General features: G+C 31.7%; 1 long non-coding RNA gene across 2 annotated transcripts; it reads right to left on the reverse strand.

Moving 5' to 3' along the window:
- Positions 1 to 495: 495 nt before the first annotated feature.
- Positions 496 to 3,758, reverse strand: LOC115708130 (uncharacterized). Of its 2 annotated transcripts, none has more exons than XR_004009823.2 (2): positions 1,155 to 3,758; positions 496 to 883 (listed from the first exon to the last, which is right to left on the reverse strand). It is a non-coding gene; the product is annotated as an uncharacterized LOC115708130 (long non-coding RNA). The 2 variants fall into 2 exon arrangements; XR_004009822.2 differs by having other exon boundaries at positions 496 to 887.
- Between the last annotated feature and the right edge of the window lie 15,252 nt (positions 3,759 to 19,010).

A 19,010-nucleotide genomic window follows, 5' to 3' on the forward strand; every position in this document is an offset into this window, starting at 1 on the left:
AAACTTCCTATCTAAAAGGAACAAGGTAAATAATATTCAAAGTCCTCGAAAAAGTCTCTATCGGTCAAGTAAAAGTTGTACAAAACTCCAATTATTTCATGGAAAGTTGTGGTGGCCATAAAAGATGCATTATTTCATCATTGCCATTCAATTAAATCTCCTATTAAGTTAACCAAAGGCTATATCTCCATGTGTCTCACAGTGAGTGAGAGAAAGAGAGTAAAACTACAGCTCTCTCTCTCCCATGGCTGCTAAGCAAACAAATTTCAAACCCTTCAACCCCACCAAAAAATATTAAATAGAAATAGAAAAGGAGCCGAGTAAAGCATTAAAGACTTTAACTTTTATGTTTATAAAGGTCAAAAAGATTCAATTTCCCAAAAAGCACTTCTTTTATGAGATGGCATTCAGACAAAAAACTTTTGAGAATACCCTTTAAATTGGGGTAGAAAATGTCAAAACGATATAGATATAAGTTCATTAAACAGGAGAAATTAATTAATGCTTTGCTTTGGTTATAATTTATAATTATTTTCTTAATTGAACAACTTGTAGTGAATATATGAATACAGATCATCCAAAAAAGCTGAAAATTGATTCCAAAACAGGTGCGATTTCTGAAATGTGTAAACTTTTATTTGCACTGATTCCTAAACTTGTTGGAAATTTAGAATATAGAAGACAATATTCACCATTAACTTTTATTGCTGCTAAAATAATATTTTAAATTGATTGACGCAATCGCCTATGCTCTTAGTGAGACCTAACTAAGATACATGTAACACTCTCGATCTTGCCTCCTCGTCATGCATAACTGTCTGGTCTCTTCTATATTATATGTATATATATTTAAGTGGGTTCCAGGCTTCTATAGTACTATTCCCTGCCTTACAAGAAAAAAAAGAGTGATAACATTCATGTGATGATAATGTCAAAAGAGATTTCATAATTGATTCTTATTAGAATTAAATAATAGTAACGAGATTAATTTATCAGAGACACATGATATCATGTCTGTCTTCAACAGCAACTTAACTTAAAATCCATGAATAAGATGTACCATAGGTTTAAACTCAAAAATCAATGTCCACTAAGCAAAAAAAGAGAGTATGGAACATTAATATATATTTATATAAATATAAATACAGATATACCTGAAGCAATGCAGCTCATAATTATCAGTAGTTGTTTCTTGTTCAGTCTCACATTATAATTAGACTGCCATGCATTTCTTCATATCAAACCTTAGGGAACGTACGAGTAAGTGATAGATTAAAGGTTATATTCATCTGGTACCCGAACTCAGTTTTACAATTTATGAAAAATAAAAACTATAATATATATGAAAGAAAGCTATGAAGGGTAAGGCCAAATTATTTGGGGGAAAGATACGTTATACAAAGAAAGAAAGAAATATTATCATGTATATATTGAATTGTTTTGAGTCGCGAAACGAATCTATATATATTATCACAATGGATAACAAGAGTAGGGTTTTGAGTGAATAGATGATTATAATACAATGCATAGACACAAATGAGTTAATTTCTTTATTTCATCTATATGATATGTGTTGCTATGGTACCAACAAAGTATATTATATATACATATGTATATGAGAAATAATTGTCATCGATCTGATGAGTGTATAGTACACATCTAATCAAGTTTTAGGAGACAACAGGTGTAGGAAAAGAGAAAGATATGACGAAACAACATTATTTAGGGAAAAAAGACCTAAAGTTGAAGACAGCTAAATAGGCAGGCAAATAATAATAATAGTATTGTTAGATCTCTATGTATAACTTAACCTGAAACAATCACCGCATCTTGGTGTACCCATTTGCCTATTCTTTTGGCTAACCTACCGAAAATAACTCATTATTATGATCTTAATCCCAAAAATATATTTGACAGGGGTTCTCGTCACAAGAAGTAGATCTTGATTAATTAAAAAAAAGGAAAAAAGATTAACCCCCACGAAACCCTAAGTGAGAGAAAGTAAAAAGATTTGATAATTAAACGTGAGAAGTAATTACATAAAGAGAATGTTTAGCAAATATAAAAACCAGATCTGAAAAAATGGCAGAAAAAGACAGAGAAATCACATGCTAGAAGCCATCATGAGAAAAAATCTGACCAATGATGGAGCAAAAAGAAAGCCATCATGATAACATGATCATACAGAAGAAAAAACAAGAAAAAAGAAGATGGAAAGAAAATCAGAGAGCAATGATGAAGAAAAAAAGGTTTCTTTGGCAGAGCCCCAATACATTTTTTTTTTGTTTTTTTGAAAAAACACCATCATTATGCCAATGATCTGCAAAACAGGCTATATAAAGTACACAACATCACATATTAATTGCTCAAGAAAACCAAAACCCATTACGCAAAACAAACCCAAAATAGCATATATGTACATATAATGTAATTTAGAGAAAGAGAAAAGAAAAAAGCAAACCTTTTCACATTGAGACATGCAGAGTAGTGATCACCTAAACCAAGCGATTGGTATAAAAGAGAAAGACATTTGTTTGGGGGAGAAGCTTTTAATTGGGGGGAATGAAGCCTGGTCCGACGACCCACTACTCAAATCGACTGCTTAAAAAACAGATCAAATAATCACAAAGTGTATCCTCGAGCCAGACAACGTTCCCCGCAAACATAAAAGCTTCACTTCTTCTCTTCTTTTCCTTTTACCTTCATAATAAGAGGCTTATAAAGCTAGTAAACCAAAAGGGGTTTGAAAAATTAAGATTTTGTTTTGTATTGGTGTCTCTCTTATCTCTTATATATAGAGATAGATGTCCCCCAAGAGTTTCGGCTAGCTTCAAGGGGGATAAGAGAAGAGAGAAACAGAAAGAGAGAGAGAGAGAGATGAAGGAAGAAGATGATGATGATGATAATGATGATGATATGAATGAGAATGATATGGGAAATGAGGGGTTTGGGACTTGGGTTTATAACAACTAAAAGAGATTGGAAAGCCAACGTTACAAAAGACAAAACATAGCTGCAAACATGGTCCCACCACACCACCACCTCCCCTCTTTAGCTTCTCACTTCCAGAAATGACCACGACCCCATGCACCTCTCTCTCTCTCTCTCTCTCTCTCTCTCTCTCTCTCTCTCTCTCTCTCTCTCTCTCTCTCTCTCTCTCTCTTTTTTAATAATCATATAATTATTAGTATTTATATATTCACTGTAAATTATTCGTATCATATTGACCGTTGGATTTGGCAAAATGTTAGCACCTCGTACGATAGATTAGGGAGTGTGTGTACAGTAAGAAATCTAAATGTGAGTGTAATTATGATGTTTGATTATGTCATTAATAATAAATATATTACAAAGTACTACACTGACCTTGAGATCAAACAAGGGTTTTAGTGGACCGTCTGATCAAAAAATAAGGAATGGTGATAATAAATTTTTAATAATAATTATGTAAATAAAAAGAATTGAGAGAGTTAATAGAAAAGGAATCCGAGTAATGCAGTGGCAGTAAGGGAGTCAGAGGAGTGGTTGAGTTATTGAGCTGCCCGATAATAGAAAAGCTCATTTAATATTTTTGGCACTTTTTTGTGTTTGTGTGTTTCTCTGTGGATTTAAACTCATTTAATTTGAACCCAACCCAACCCAATAATATTTTATTTTATTTTATTTTATTTTGTGAAATAAAAAAGGGACCCTCGTCTGGCGTGTCACTTTTGAGCAGAGGCGAAGAGTTCGAGGCGATTGACCGACAGATGGGGGCTCAGGGGTCCATTCTCTCCTTTTCACTCTGCCTTTTCACCATTTTACCCTTCTCCTTCTCACCCTTTCCTTATTTACTCCTCTCCAACAAACATTACAATTTACTTCTCACTTCTCATTCTGAAAAAAAAAAATCAAATAACATAGGCTTTTCCTCAATCACCACTTTTATTTCTACCACTCAAAATTATGAGTATATTTCAATATTACAAATAATAAATTTACATTAAATTTAGAAATTACTCTTAACTTTTTTTTATTATTATTTTTCAGATTATTTAATATTAATTAATTTAATAATTATTTTAAAATATTTTTTATTTTATTATGAAATAATAATGTCCAAATTACTAAATTAATTATTATCATAAATTTTTAATTGTATTTTTTTATTACATTGCTTTAATTTATTATTCTTTTACTCTTACTTTTTTTGTATAAATAAAGTTTATCCCATTGAAATAAGAAACTGAGAAAAATTTCATTGACTCTCTCATTCTGTTCTTCTTTTTTTTTTTCTCTCTTCTCCTATTTTTTTTTATTTATTCTATATTATTTTATAATACATATGTATTTTTAATTTTCTCAGATAAAATTTATCTAATTTTTTATTTAATATAAATATATATCTTTAATTTATAATTATTTTTTTCTTTCTCATATTCTTAAAAATTATACCAATCAAGTAAAAATAAAATATATTTTAAATATTAAGACAAAAAATACAAAATTTATGAAATTTGATTAAAGAAAACAAAAAAATAATATAAAAAAAAATAAAATAATTATTGAGGAGATATTGGACAACATTGCCCCACTTAGATTAAATGCAAAAATATTGAGCCACATATAAGAATATAGACTACTTCACTTATCACCAATTAATTTGAGATAGAACTCCAAAATTTATTTAATATTTGAAATGTACTTAATTATAATTTTATGGGGCTCTCATTTATCAATTATCTTTTGTTTTATAAATGATAATTAATACATATACAAATCGAACATAATAATATTTTGAGTCTAGTTTTATCAAACTTTTTAACTCTAAACCTATAAAATTTCATCTTTCTAATTCCAAAATGTATTCCCGTCTAATTATTGTAATTTAATTTTGAGAGTTTTTTTTTTCATTTTTATACTTCAAAATAGTTTTTTTTTTTTTTTTACATTTTTACGGAATTCTACAGAGAAATCTCTATTGCAACTAGCGCTGCAATCTAAATCGCAACAAAAAATCGTATAACAACCCACATAGAAACCACTTTAAAAACACAAACCGTAAATTTAAAAAACAAAAATTAAAAGAAACAATATATAGAATAATTCCCTTTTAATTTTTAATATATAATTTTAAAAAGTTTAAGAAAACTTAAACTCAAAAAAATATTATTCAATTCTACAAATTATATAGTCTGAATTATTATTTAATAAAATAATGAGAATAATTGTTAACTTTTGTACAACACAATCCAAAATCATATATCTATTTACCCTTAAAAATAATTAGGAAATAATATGATGAACACTATCAGTCTATCACTATCTTCTAATAAGTAATAGGCTTGCATAAAAAGAACCCATAATAGAATGATAACCACCTCACATTATTATAAAACGAATCTTTTCTTTCTGTATGGATGTGATCTTAATTGATATTAGCTGTGATATTGAAATTTGAGGAGTCTTATTTTCTATCTTTTAAATGCAATTTTGTCTACTTTGGGGAAATTAATTATGGTATCAAAGTTATGTATTGTAGGTATTGTGGTACCAACCTCTACCAGGTTTTTATTATTGAGATGAGAGGCTTTGGAATTTTAAGTGTTAATAAAAAGAAAACATTAAAACACATTCTTCTTTTATGTTCATTTTGGCATCTTTTTAATTTCTTCACTTACTATTATATACATTAATTACCATTAAATTCTCTATCTGTACGAACTAAGGAAAAAAAAAACTTGAACGTCATTATTTCAGTAATAAATGCCAGCCTAATTGCTTTACATAAATGCACAACAATTTTTTTTAAGAAAAAAAAAAAACATAAAAGTGACCACATCCTACAATTTTTTTTGTTTGAAAGAACCACATCATATACATGGTAAGATTTTTTTTTTTTTTGAAAAAGCATGGTAAAACTTTTTGAGTAACATATACAATCTACAAATACAATCTTAATTTACACACTCAAATCTGCAGGATGTATTATTATAATTTAAGTTCGACTCTTATAAGTTATTTTGACTTATGCTAATTATAATTTAGGTTAGATTTGTATTGTAGTATAACAATAGTTTGAACAAATTAGTTGTTAGAAAATTAATAATATACCCAAGATCTATTTGTATATAACATAGAACACAATAGTAATATATAATAATTAGGTATGTGTACCTGATTGATCCATAGCAATTATCTCTGTTTGATGCACAGCAGTTACTCCAATTTGATAGTGCAATACTATCAACTAAGTCTTCCTCCCTAGATCTCTAAATCGAAGCTAGCTTATTTATCCGATTATCAAAAGGTATACAATTGTGATGAGACAATATGTATTTATAGAGTTAGGGAGGGGACTTAGCTACAAAACCCTAGTTGGGCTGGGCCTGCTCATCAAAGGCTTCAGTCAACTAGAAAAGCCCACACTTCTGCTTCACCTAGACTTTACACATAGATGCTAAGCCCATTAACAATTGATCACCAACAACATGGGCTAACACAGCAAAGAACTATCCAATCAACCCAAGTTTTAATAAAACCAATAAAAGTTAATGTAAGCCCAAATAAAAAGTCTAACATTCTCCCACTTGGGCTACATTAATTTTAATACATATATATATTATATTAAAATAATTTTATTTGAAAACGACTCATGGGTTGAACAACAGGAAAACATTTGTGGCCACTTTAAAAAATGATAGTTCTCTGATAGCATCTCAACATACCTGTCCAATTTAACCTTTGATAATGAACTATGACAGTCATATTGTTTTTAACTCAACAAAAGACATTCATAATCACAAATACCAAAGTATTAAATCGACATGGTCAATAAGTCTAGTAGTGTGGTAAGGAATTATGTTCAACATGTGATCAATTTAAAATAACATAATATCCTTATCAGTCCTCAATTTCACTGATACCGTGATGCTTAATAAATAAGCCAGTGAAATTAAACATACACTACTTAATAAATAAGTAAGTGTCACTAAACTTGCTTAAAACATTAAGCCAACAAAATATCATTGTTATTAAGCAAATATACTTAAAATACAATGATCACAACAAGATATGAACAACATGCTTTCAATTCAATTATTCTCGAGAATATAACAAAGCCTAACTGAAAGCATAAACATCCAATAATCAAAAAAGTATTGGCCCACAAAGTAGTTCATAACATCAACAAGTAAATTACATATAAATGTAATCTCAAAAGATAAAGCAAGAAACTCCCACTAACCCAAAGGAGCAAAAGATTATAAAATGCCTATATCAAAAACATGTTTATCAAACAATATGGCACTTAATCCTTTGGTTAGAGGATCTGCAAACATCAACTTGGTCTTTCAATATTCTATCACCATGTCTCATTTCTTAACCAAGTCTTTAATAGTGAGATACTTTATTTCCTTATATTTAGAAGCACTACTAATCTCATTATTCTTTGAAAAGAAAACAACAATACTATTATCACAATAGATTAGTATAGGAGAGGAAATAGGATCAACTAGTCGTATCTCTAAAATCAAATTCTTTAACCATAAAGCTTGCAAAGATGCCCCATAACATGCAACAAATTTAACATACATAGTAGATGATACGATTAAAGTCTATTTAACACTTTTTCAAGAAATAGCAGCACCAACAAAAGTGAAAATATAGCCAGAAGTTGACTTTAAATCATCTACATAACCACTAAAATCTGAATCTGAATAACCAACAACTTAAAGATTGTCAACATGCTTATACACAAGCATAAAACTCTTCGTTCTTTGCAAATATCTCCAAACTTTCTTGGCTGCAACCCAATGATCATGGCCAGGATCAGATAAATATCTCCCAAGAACATTGACTACGAAAGCTATGTCAGGTCGAGTGCAAACCTGAGCATACATCAAACTCCCTACTACACTTGCATAAGGGATGTTCTTCATTGCTCCTCTTTCCAAGTCGTTCTTAGGACATTGCTGCTTAGTGAACTTGTCCCCTTTCAGAATAGGAACAGAACCGACTTTACACAAATCCATGTTGAACCTTTTGAGCACACGATTAATGTAAGCTTCTTGAGATAAGCCAAGAACTTTTCGATTCCTGTCACGATGGATCTCAATCTCCAAAACTAAAGATGCCTCTCCAAGATCTTTCATATCAAAATTGGTAGACAGAAAACCTTTTTGGTCTCATTTAGTAGTGACAAATCACTGCAGGCAAGTAAAATGTCATCTACATAAAGAACAAGAAAAAATATGATGACTCCCACTGATCTTCATATAAATACACTAGTCAAACTTGTTCTCGATGAAACCCAACAGTGTCACAACCTTATCAAACTTCAAGTACCACTGGTGAGATGCCTGTTTGAGACCATAAATGGATCGTTTTAACTTGCAAACTGAGTGTTCTTTTCCATTCTCCTTGTAGCCTTTAGGTTGAGACATATAGACTTCCTCATTCAATTCTCCATTCAGAAAAGCAGTTTTAGCATCCATTTGATGCAACTCTAAATCAAAATGCGCAACTAAGGCCATAATAATTCTGAATGAATCTTTAGTGGAAACAGGTGAGAAAGTTTCAGTGTAATCAATACCTTCTCTTTGAGTAAAGCCTTTAGCCACTAAACGCGCTTTAAACCTTTCAATCTGTCCCTTTTTATCCCTTTTAGTTCTTAAAAAAATGCATTTGCAACCTATTGGTTTGAAACCATCAGGTAATAGAACTAACTTCCTCATATACATTATTTTTGTCCATGAACTTAATCTCATCATTCATAGCTTCTATCCATTTTGAAGAATGTGGACAATTAGGTGCTTCACTATAAGTAAGAGGTTCCACAAAATGACCAAGATCACATTCACCTTCTCCAAGGTAAATAAATTTATCATCACACCTTATTGACATCTTTTGTCTTTGAGATCTCCATATAGGAGGTACTTCTGGAATAACCTCTATTTATTGACCATTATTTTGAATGACATATTCCACAATTAGATTTGTCTGATAACAAGACCCTCATCAACAACAAAACCTTCTTCAATAATACGTTCCTCATCAATAGTAGGACCCTCGTCATCTTAGATAGTAGGAGCAATATATTCATCAGCAATGGGAGCGTTATCAACTAGAGTAAGAATAAGACTGCTATTATTATCATCTCTTGAAAAAGACATAGGAATAAAAATTCCTTTAGATGACTCCCCATTTCAAGAGATGGTGAATGAATATTTTCAGCAACATCAAAATTTAGCAGTCTGAGATTCAACAATTCGCGTACCACGAGTAGGACAGTAAAAGCGATAGCCTTTTGAGCGCATTGGATAACCAATGAAATAACAACGATTTGTTCTCGAATCTAACTTTCTTAAATTTGGATCATAAATTTTTACTTTAGCTGGACAACTCCATACACGAAGATGATTCAGACTAGGCTTCCACCCAGTCCACAACTTAAAAGGATTTTGGGAACACGATTTAAAATATAAGTTGCAGTCATGAGTGCTTCACCTCATAAAAACTCTGGAAGATTTGATCTACTCATCATGCTTCTAACCATATCCATGAGAGTGCGATTTTCTTTCAACAACGCCATTTTGCTCAGTGAACCTAACATATTGTATTGAGAAACTACACAATTTTCGAGAAAATATGCAGCAAAAGGCCTCATGCGTAGTCCATATTCTGAATAACAACCATAATTTCTCCTCCACGATCTGAAAGAACAACTTTGATGACTTTTCCTAATTGTTTCTGAAGAACATTTCGAAAGATTTTGACTTTATCAAAAGCGTTGGATTGTCTTTGATCAGGTAGGTGAGGCCATAAGAAGAGAAAAAAAAACATCGATAAAAGTTATAAAATAGTTGTTTCTGCACAACGTGGTGAAATAAGGTCCACTGATGTCAGTGTGGATAATTTCCAATAAAGATTGACTGCGGTTTGCAGTCTTCTTTCTTGTTTTAGTCAATTTTCCACGAGTACAATCAACACAAGTATCACAATCAGAAACATCAACAGGAGGAAGAATTTTAGCTAGAAGTAATCGATCAACTCTTTTTTTTTTTTTTTTTTTTTTTTAGAAATATGACCCGATCTATCGTGCCATAATAATAAGGATGTTATCTTAATATAAGATTTCTTACCCACAATATTCACAGCATTAAAAAAGGAAGCTAAGGAAGTCAATGATAATTTGAAAAGAATATCAGAGTAAAAACAGTTTCCAATTATTCGGAGTCAAACATAATGTCAACACTATAATTGGCAAAACGAAAAGAAAATCATTGTTTAACTAAAAGCGGAAGCGAAACTGAATTACTTTAAAAGTAGGAATCAAGAAATTACTGTTCAAAACAATCTGAACACTAAACTGTAATTCAAGAATAAGTGTGCCAATATAGATAACATCAACTCTAACATAAGTGCCACTTTAAGCTTTGACTCCCTCTCACTTCTCTTCTGAGATCCCTTAGCCCCTGGTTGTGGTTGCTTCTTTTCATATTTTCTTTTTCCTTTGTTGGGCTTGAGTTGAGAAACAAAGTGAGAAGACTCATTCTTCTCATTTTGTTAGCTTGCTTTACTTAACTTTATACTGAGAAATAAGGTTACTAACACTTTATATTTTACTATAAGTGTTTAGGTTGTCTTGATAAGGCTGAAAGAGGCAGAAAGTGCATGAAGAACTTGAAGAATAGTGTAAAAGTCGGGAAGAGGAATATTATAATCTTTCAACTTGTACTGAACATTAATAATTTTTAAAATAAAACCTCGCACTCCTTTGATTTATGATACTGAATGGTTGTCATTGCATTCATAAGATGTCCAACTGCAGCGATTTCACTAGTGTGAAATAGTTTTTCTTTGCTTTGAAATATTCATTAGCATTTGTGGTGTTTGGCAAACCACCAAAAGATGTTCAGGAATTAAACGTTTCATAGCAATGAGACTAAGATGATTTGAATTTTTCCATTGTGCATGAAGAATTTTTTGGGCAACAATTCTGATATTAGTATAAGATCAGCATATTTTTCTTCTCGAAGGCATAAGTCCAAATCTATTATGCCTAAAGTAATTTTCACATCTCGTTTCCATGCCTTAAAGTTGGAAGCATTCAGAATTCAGATGAAAACGTTATTGTTGTTCGTAGAAAGGAGACTGAAAAATCCAAAAAAATAAAACTTGAATAAGCAATATGAGCGATGCATTAGAAAATATTGTAGAGTCAACTGGTCATTATAAACTCCCCTTTGGGGTGAGAATATAACACACACATGATCTACCTTCATGAAGTTAACAACAAAGAAAAAATACATATCATTTAAGAATTTTATTACCTTTGGGCAAATAAATTTCTTAAAAATATGTATTAATTCAAGCAAAAAATAATAATAAATTTATATATTTAAATTATTACCTTTGGGCAAATAATTAAAATATATACATTTAATATTAACTCACTTCATGGAATGTGAACTAATATATGTAAATACTACTTTTGGGCAAGTAATTACACATATAGTCAACCAAAAGATATAATATTTTCTTCAACATGTGAAATTTGGTGATAAAACAATCATTGAAAATTAATAATTTTCAACCAAATTTCCAAAAGAGATATATTAATTGCTTTTATTATATTGATAATAAAAAAATAAAGTGTCCACCATAACACATTATTTTTGTATCAAACAATCAAGTTTTATAACTTTAGAACAACAAATAATGGAAAGATGTGAAAGAAAGAATATTGATGGAGATTACATAGTCAAGATTTAATCAAATAAGAGAGTGACTATATCTTATGGAACGAGAAGAAACCCAAAAAATTTTCTATGATTTACGGATTTTGAAAAATCATCAAAAATTATTTTTAATAATTTTTTAACTGCATAATTATCATTAAAATAATAATAATTATTAAACGGCGTCAAAAAATTAATTAAAAATCACCAAAAAATCAGAAATCAAATTCTAATAATGCTGGAAAAAAAATCGTCGAAAACGGAGTCACGAAACTACCTCACTCTCTCTCACTCTCCGGCAGCCGCGAGTGGGCTTCGTCCCAGCGGGTTGTCTTCAACCTCCAGCAACCTCCATGGCTGAAAAAATGGGTTTTGTGCGACCCGGTTCAGACCCGAGCGGGTCGGGACGAAATTCCGGCCCAAAAAGTGACGAAACGGACGGGAAAAAGAGGGATTTTGATTGGTTTACAATTTCTAATAGATCTATGGTATTAATTTCATGCAACAACACATAAACTTAGGTAGATCTAAATTAAAACTAATCCAAAAACTAAAGAAGCAAAGTAACCCGAAAATTTGATCCACTTCGGAAATTAAACTTTTAGAAACATTTTAAATCAATGATTGATGAGATATGCACAATTAATTTCAGATTATAATCAATAGAATTGAAAAACACAAAATTAATTTCATAAAGAAAATATATAAACCCTAAAAGTTTAATCTTAAAATTCTCCTAAATCACTCAATAATTTTATGCAAATAATATATCAAAAGAAAGAGAATTTAATGAGGAATAAAACCCCTAAACTTTTAAGATTGAAAAACAAAAAATTCAACATAAAATAATAACGAAATTAATATGTAATTGAAGAAAATTAACATATACATATTAATGGTTATACAAATTATAGGTTCTAAATCATATACAATTGGTAATCTGATACCACATGTTAGAAAATTAATAATATACCCAAGATCTATTTGTATATAACATAGAACACAATAGTAATATATAATAATTAGGTATGTGTACCTGATTGATCCATAGCAATTATCTCTGTTTGATGCACAGCAGTTACTCCAATTTGATAGTGCAATACTATCAACTAAGTCTTCCTCCCTAGATCTCTAAATCAGAAGCAGTTTATTTATCTGATTATCAAAAGGTATACAATTGTGATGAGACAATATGTATTTATAGAGTTAGGGAGGGGACTTAGCTACAAAACCCTAGTTACCGGGCTCGCTCATCAAAGGCTTCAGTCAACTAGAAAAGCCCACACTTCTGCTTCACCTAGACTTTACACACAGATGCTAAGCCCATTAACAATTGATCACCAACAACATGGGCTAACACAGCAAAGAACTATCCAATCAACCCAAGTTTTAATAAAACCAATAAAAGTTAATGTAAGCCCAAATAAAAAGTCTAACATTAGTATCTTCATTAGCAAAAACACAAAGTCAATTCTCTTTGGGGATCTCCAAAATAAATTTTAAAAAAAAAACTTTTAGCGATCGCTCTCTTTACTTCGACCAGAGCTCATCAATCATCTTTGGCCTTTGGCGTAGTTTCGGTCAAGATTTTCCATGATAACGCTAAAGACTTTATTGTGTTTCTTTCCTTACCTTAAAGTCTTTGCTCTATTTATTTGGAAAAATCTATTTTGGGCATGGAGTCGTCTAAGTCTGACTTTAATTAGAACTTGCTTGTTCTCGTCGTCTAAGTGCCTTGTGTTGTCTATTTTTGCCTTTTCCTCTTGATGTGATGAAGTAATTCAAAGGGTAGTTGGTATAATTAAGACTTTGCCTTTCTTATGAGGCTATAGCTTTGGGTCGTTGTTTAGGATTTGGGTTTGTTGAGGTGAATAGGAGGTCGTTGATTTGAAGTCACTAGGTTGAATAGTGTCGTAAATACGATTAGATTTTTGACACGACACGAATCCGATACGAGCCTAAAAGACACGAGCATAAGTAAGCACGAACAATACAGGCTTGGACACAAAAAACATGTCCTTCAATATGACATGGCACGAGAAGCACAAATAAACTAGCCCGAATAGCAGGACACGCGACAAGCTCAAAAAGTACAACTTGACATATTAAAAATCTTATAATTTATTAATAATAATAGGATATGTATTTATCAATTATAAATAAATTAAAATAATAATAATTAAATACAATATTAAATATTATAATTCTATAATTAAAACTATTAAAACATGAAAAACTAAGTTTAGATATTAGTGTATTTATAAGTTGATATAAAAAATTGAGTATTTATAAATAAATATTTAAAATTTTATGATAATAGTTTTTTAATATGATTATAATGTGTAAAATATTGTTGAAAAGTTATATAAATATAACTAAAGCTATAAAATACACATATACTTTAGTAATTCTGGAAGAAAATATGAAAAAGTAAAGCATGAATTCAAGCCCGAATATGAAAACAAGCTAATTTGTTTAAGAAATACGGGCCGACACGAATTCGAGCATTAGCGCGAAACTACCGAGCCTACGGGTCGTGTCAGGCCTACCCTTTAAAAATATTAGCACGACACGACCCATATTTTTTTGTAACACGACACGACACCACCTGATTTTTGAAAAACACGAATAAATAGCGAATACAGTACGCACGAACTTACAACACTAAGGCTCACTACTACAAAAATCACTATTCTCGACTGTCTTAAAAAAACTTTTTTTGGGGAGACCGTCGCTAAAAAAATTAAGTGAGTGTTTAAAATCTTCAAAAAAAAATTGGGTATTCCTGACAATTTCAAACACTCGTGAGGCATTCCCAACAGTTTTTAAGCGTGCCTTAAAAATTACAGTTTTTCTAAAAGGTGAATTGTGGACGGTTAAAAACTATTAAAACCGTCGCCTATGGTATAGGCCACAATTTAAAACCGTCACCTATAGTGTTATAGGCCACAATAACAATATAGGCAACAGTTTTAAACCGTAGGTAATTAGTTCAAATTTAACAAAATTTAAATAACACATTTTCCCTCGCTCCAATATAACGCGTTTTTAGATTGAAAATTTTCACATCTATACATTTTCAAATCGTCTCTCTCTCTCTCTCTCTCTCTCTCTCTCTCTCTCTCTCTCTCTCTCTCTCTCTCTCTCTCTCTCTCTCTCTCTCTCTCTCTCTCTCTCTCTCTCTCTCCTTCGCTTCGACCTCCGCTCCCCGTCATCCTCTGTCTTTCTCATAGACAGCAGTCCACAACCTCTATGACTCGTCTTGTCTCTCGCTCTTTGTTTCTCGTTTTCTCTTTCATGAGCTCCACCACAAGTACCACCATAGACAAAAGCCCGTTCAAGCTCCACCACAGTCGGCCTCGACCACGAGCTCCACCACGAGCACCATTGGCACTCGTCTCTCTCTCTATCTCTCTCTTTCTCTTTCTCTCTCTCTCTCTCTCTCTCTCTCTCTCTCTCTCTCTCTCTCTCTCTCTCTCTCTCTCTCTCCAAAGATAGACATATGACCATGAACCACCACGAGCATCGGTCATTCTTCTCTTTATCGTAACTTCTTTATTATTATTTTTATTTTGGAATTTTTGTATTTCACAGATCATCAGAGATCTTGGGGTTGTAGTTTCGGGAAAACCGTGACCCAGATATCGACTCTTCGAGGCTCTTGATACCAAACAAAACTCTCATCTTGGTTTCGAGGAGGATGAATATAGACGATGGTTTGGGGGGGGGGGGAGAATGCACTATTGCGATAGTTTTTAACCGTCAAGAATTCTTTTCCCTAATATATTTTTCACCGTCACTTATTCTATACCCGATATTCGCGATACTCTTATAGGCGACGATTTTATAGATTGTCGGGAACTCTCTACCTAACGATGTAAAACTATCAAAAATTCCAAATTTTTTAGTAATAGTTGATTGCTTTGTATCAATAGGTTATTATGTGGGTACGCTTTTAATGGAATTAAGTTATCTCAAATTAGAAGGATTATTTTTATTAATACTTTTCCTTTATTTCTAAAGAAGAAAAAATAAAAATCTTGTTTATTTCAATAAAGAAACTTTCTATCTATCCACCTTTGACAAAAATATATCTCGTCACTTCCCAAACACAATTTTAAAATTAGCTACGAGTACACGGTAGTGGTTAGGGGTGTTCGTTGGATCATATCTAATGTTTTTAGGCCTATCCAGATCTGATCCATCATATATTGGATGTTGGATTTTACCATCCGATCTGATTCAATTAATTTCCGCCATCCAATCAATCCAACATCCATTGGATATTGGATTGGATCGGTTTCGGATGTATTTCATATATAATTATTTTTTTAATTTAGATTTATCCAATATTTTAGACCTAGTATTTTTTGGATCGGATTGGATCCATCCAATATTTTAGATCCAGTATGTATTGGATTAGACTGGATCCATCCAATCCAAGAAAAAAAGAGTAAAACTTTAATGTTAATTTTCATATATACATATAGATTTGAGGTATAACCAGGGTCGGCCCTGAAAATATATGGGGCCAAGACCAATTAAATTTTGGGGCCCTCAAAAATATATAAAAAAAATATCAAAAAAAAAAAGTATTATGGGATTTGAACCCATGACCTTGGACATTATGCCATCCACCTCAACTAACCAAGCTATGAAAATTTGGTGCTTATGATACACTTAAATTTTACTTAAATAAAAGCCTAATAATTTTTTTTTTTATTTTGGGCCCCCAAAAAGTGTGGGCCCTAGGCAAGGGTCTAGCCCGCCTATGCCTAGGGCCGACCCTGGGTATAACAATATAAAATCTAAGTACTCATCCAAACTAAATGAAAATACTAATTAGTTCGATTGAATGTTGGATGTATTAGATTTTTAGACACCCCATCCACCATCCGATCTGATCCAATTGGATATTTAAAAATAACATCCAATCTGATCCGATCACAATTGGATATACAATGTTTGGCAGTCAGTTGTAATTGGATTGGTCGGTTCTTATTGGATTGGATCGATTTATGCACACTTCAGATAACATATTCTTTGGAAGATATATTGATAGCATTCCTGAGGTGACGAATAAGAGCCGGCTTAAGTAAATTAAGTCTCTCAATGTTAACAACACCAAACATATTCCTAAACCCCCTAACGAGCTTAGCATCATTAGGAACACGTTGAGTGTCTTCGAGCTTAGTGCCATAAGTATCAGTTTATTTTAAGAAGAACATGATCCCCAAAAATTGTTAAGTGTAATTTTTGGAGATCTATAGATTAACGAGAGAAAAAATTCCAAAAATACACTTTAAATAAGTATTTAGATGAAAAGAAGATGCCAACTACCAAGATGGGACACCACCCGAGGGGGAGAGCCAACATTAGGAAAGACCAAGGCACGGGTTGAGCTCCCCGTGTGAGGAGCTCTCCGCTACTCTCTCTCTCTGTCTCTCTCTCTCTCTCTCTCTCTCCATGTTACTTCCCCTCTCTCCCTGCTACTTCCTCTCTCCCCACGACACTCACTCTTCATACTCCCTAGCTCTCTTTCCCCGCTTCCTCACTTACTCTCTCCTTGCTCCCTCACTCACTCTCCCTTGTTCTCTTACTCTCCTAATCATCACCTAACACCACTTGCTCCACACAAGAGAGCAATCACATTCAAAGTATATATGTTACAATGGATTGACCACCAAAAGAGATGGGGGAGGGATTTGCTACCAAGATTAAACAACAAGACTCATCTCTCATAGATCCATCACTTAACTATTTTTCCCAAGTATTATACTCACATCATGAGTGTTGCGAGATGAATGCCAAGGGAACGTACAAACAATGGATAAAGTTGCTAAAGCATGCATACCTTTGAAGAGGTAGTGAATTGTAAGACAAGTACAAGTAATAGAGATACTATTTGTCTCATTTGGAGTACCAACTACACTCGACACAACTGCCACACCACTAGAGCCGTCTGACATGCCGATCTTCATGCTACAAAATTAATCTTATCCCCAAACATTTAGAATCACTTATATTTTGAAGCCATTAGCACTTCCTATAAACACCTCTCTCTTTTATTAAAGAGAAGGTTGGAACATAATTATTTGTAAGGGAGTTTAGAGATTCAATATAACACCAATTTTTTCCCTTAATATTCTAAGTTTGTCTTAAACCTTTTATTTTCACCTCTTTGTATTTTATTTTTTAACTAAAATTTAATTGACGAGTTTTTATTGTAAATATGCATAAACTTTATATTGCAAGGAGATACTATCATACATCATTTTTTTTATTTCACCAAATTTATTTATTTCCTTTGATGTAAACTTTTTTCAACCAGATCTATTATTTATTGCTAGTATAACACATATGATCTAACATTTTAGTAATATTAGGCAAATTTATATATATATATATATACATATATATATATATATATGTAGTCTTTGACCACTGCAAGCTAGTCTAACATTTACTGGCTATTAATTTTGTTTTTAAAAGACCACGTACACAATGGAATTTTGATTCTCTGTTTACAAAAATATATAATTATATAAAAGTATAATATAAATGACATTTAATTTTTTTTAATTCATTATCTCAACTTATATAAGAATAAGATTATATATATATCACGTTCTCAAAGAATTAGAGAATGATCAAAAAAGAAAGTGCGAAATAAAAAGAAAACAAGTATGAATGCCTTTATTTTTAGTTTGTTGGCTCGTGAACTGTCTTCTGGCGTAAGTAAAAGTAGGATATTATCCAACAATTTATTCATGGGTCAACTATATATTCTTTCTTTTTCTTCAGCAAAATAACACACAAAAGCAGAGAATTTTTGGCAGCTATACTAATTTTCTTTCTCCTCAAATATTTACTTCACATGCCTTAGGGATTATTTTGGGTGTCATTCTATAAATTACCAATATTAGTGGTAATTAAATGGTCTTTGTAATTTTGTGAAATGGGGTTTGGGTAATCAATGAGTTTTTTAGTAGTATTAAGTTAGTTTTGTTTGGTGAGTATGATAATTAATAATGGTACACCAGAATAAAATTGATTGATTAAGTTCCAAATTAAATGTGTTGTTTTTATTCAAAAAGAGGTGCCCGTAAGATGTGCTGCCATGGCCTATATATGCCCCCTATTCATTCACTTCCCACCCCACAAATTATTTATAAAATCTTTCTCTTTCTCTCTCTCTCTCTCAATGTTATACATCATAGTGACAAACGGAGAGGACGATACTGGCTACGAATTTCAACGCATTTTATTTTTTTGACATTCTTGAAATTT

The sequence above is a fragment of the Cannabis sativa genome, chromosome 1 (assembly GCF_029168945.1).
Source record: "Cannabis sativa cultivar Pink pepper isolate KNU-18-1 chromosome 1, ASM2916894v1, whole genome shotgun sequence".
Taxonomy (NCBI): domain Eukaryota; kingdom Viridiplantae; phylum Streptophyta; class Magnoliopsida; order Rosales; family Cannabaceae; genus Cannabis; species Cannabis sativa.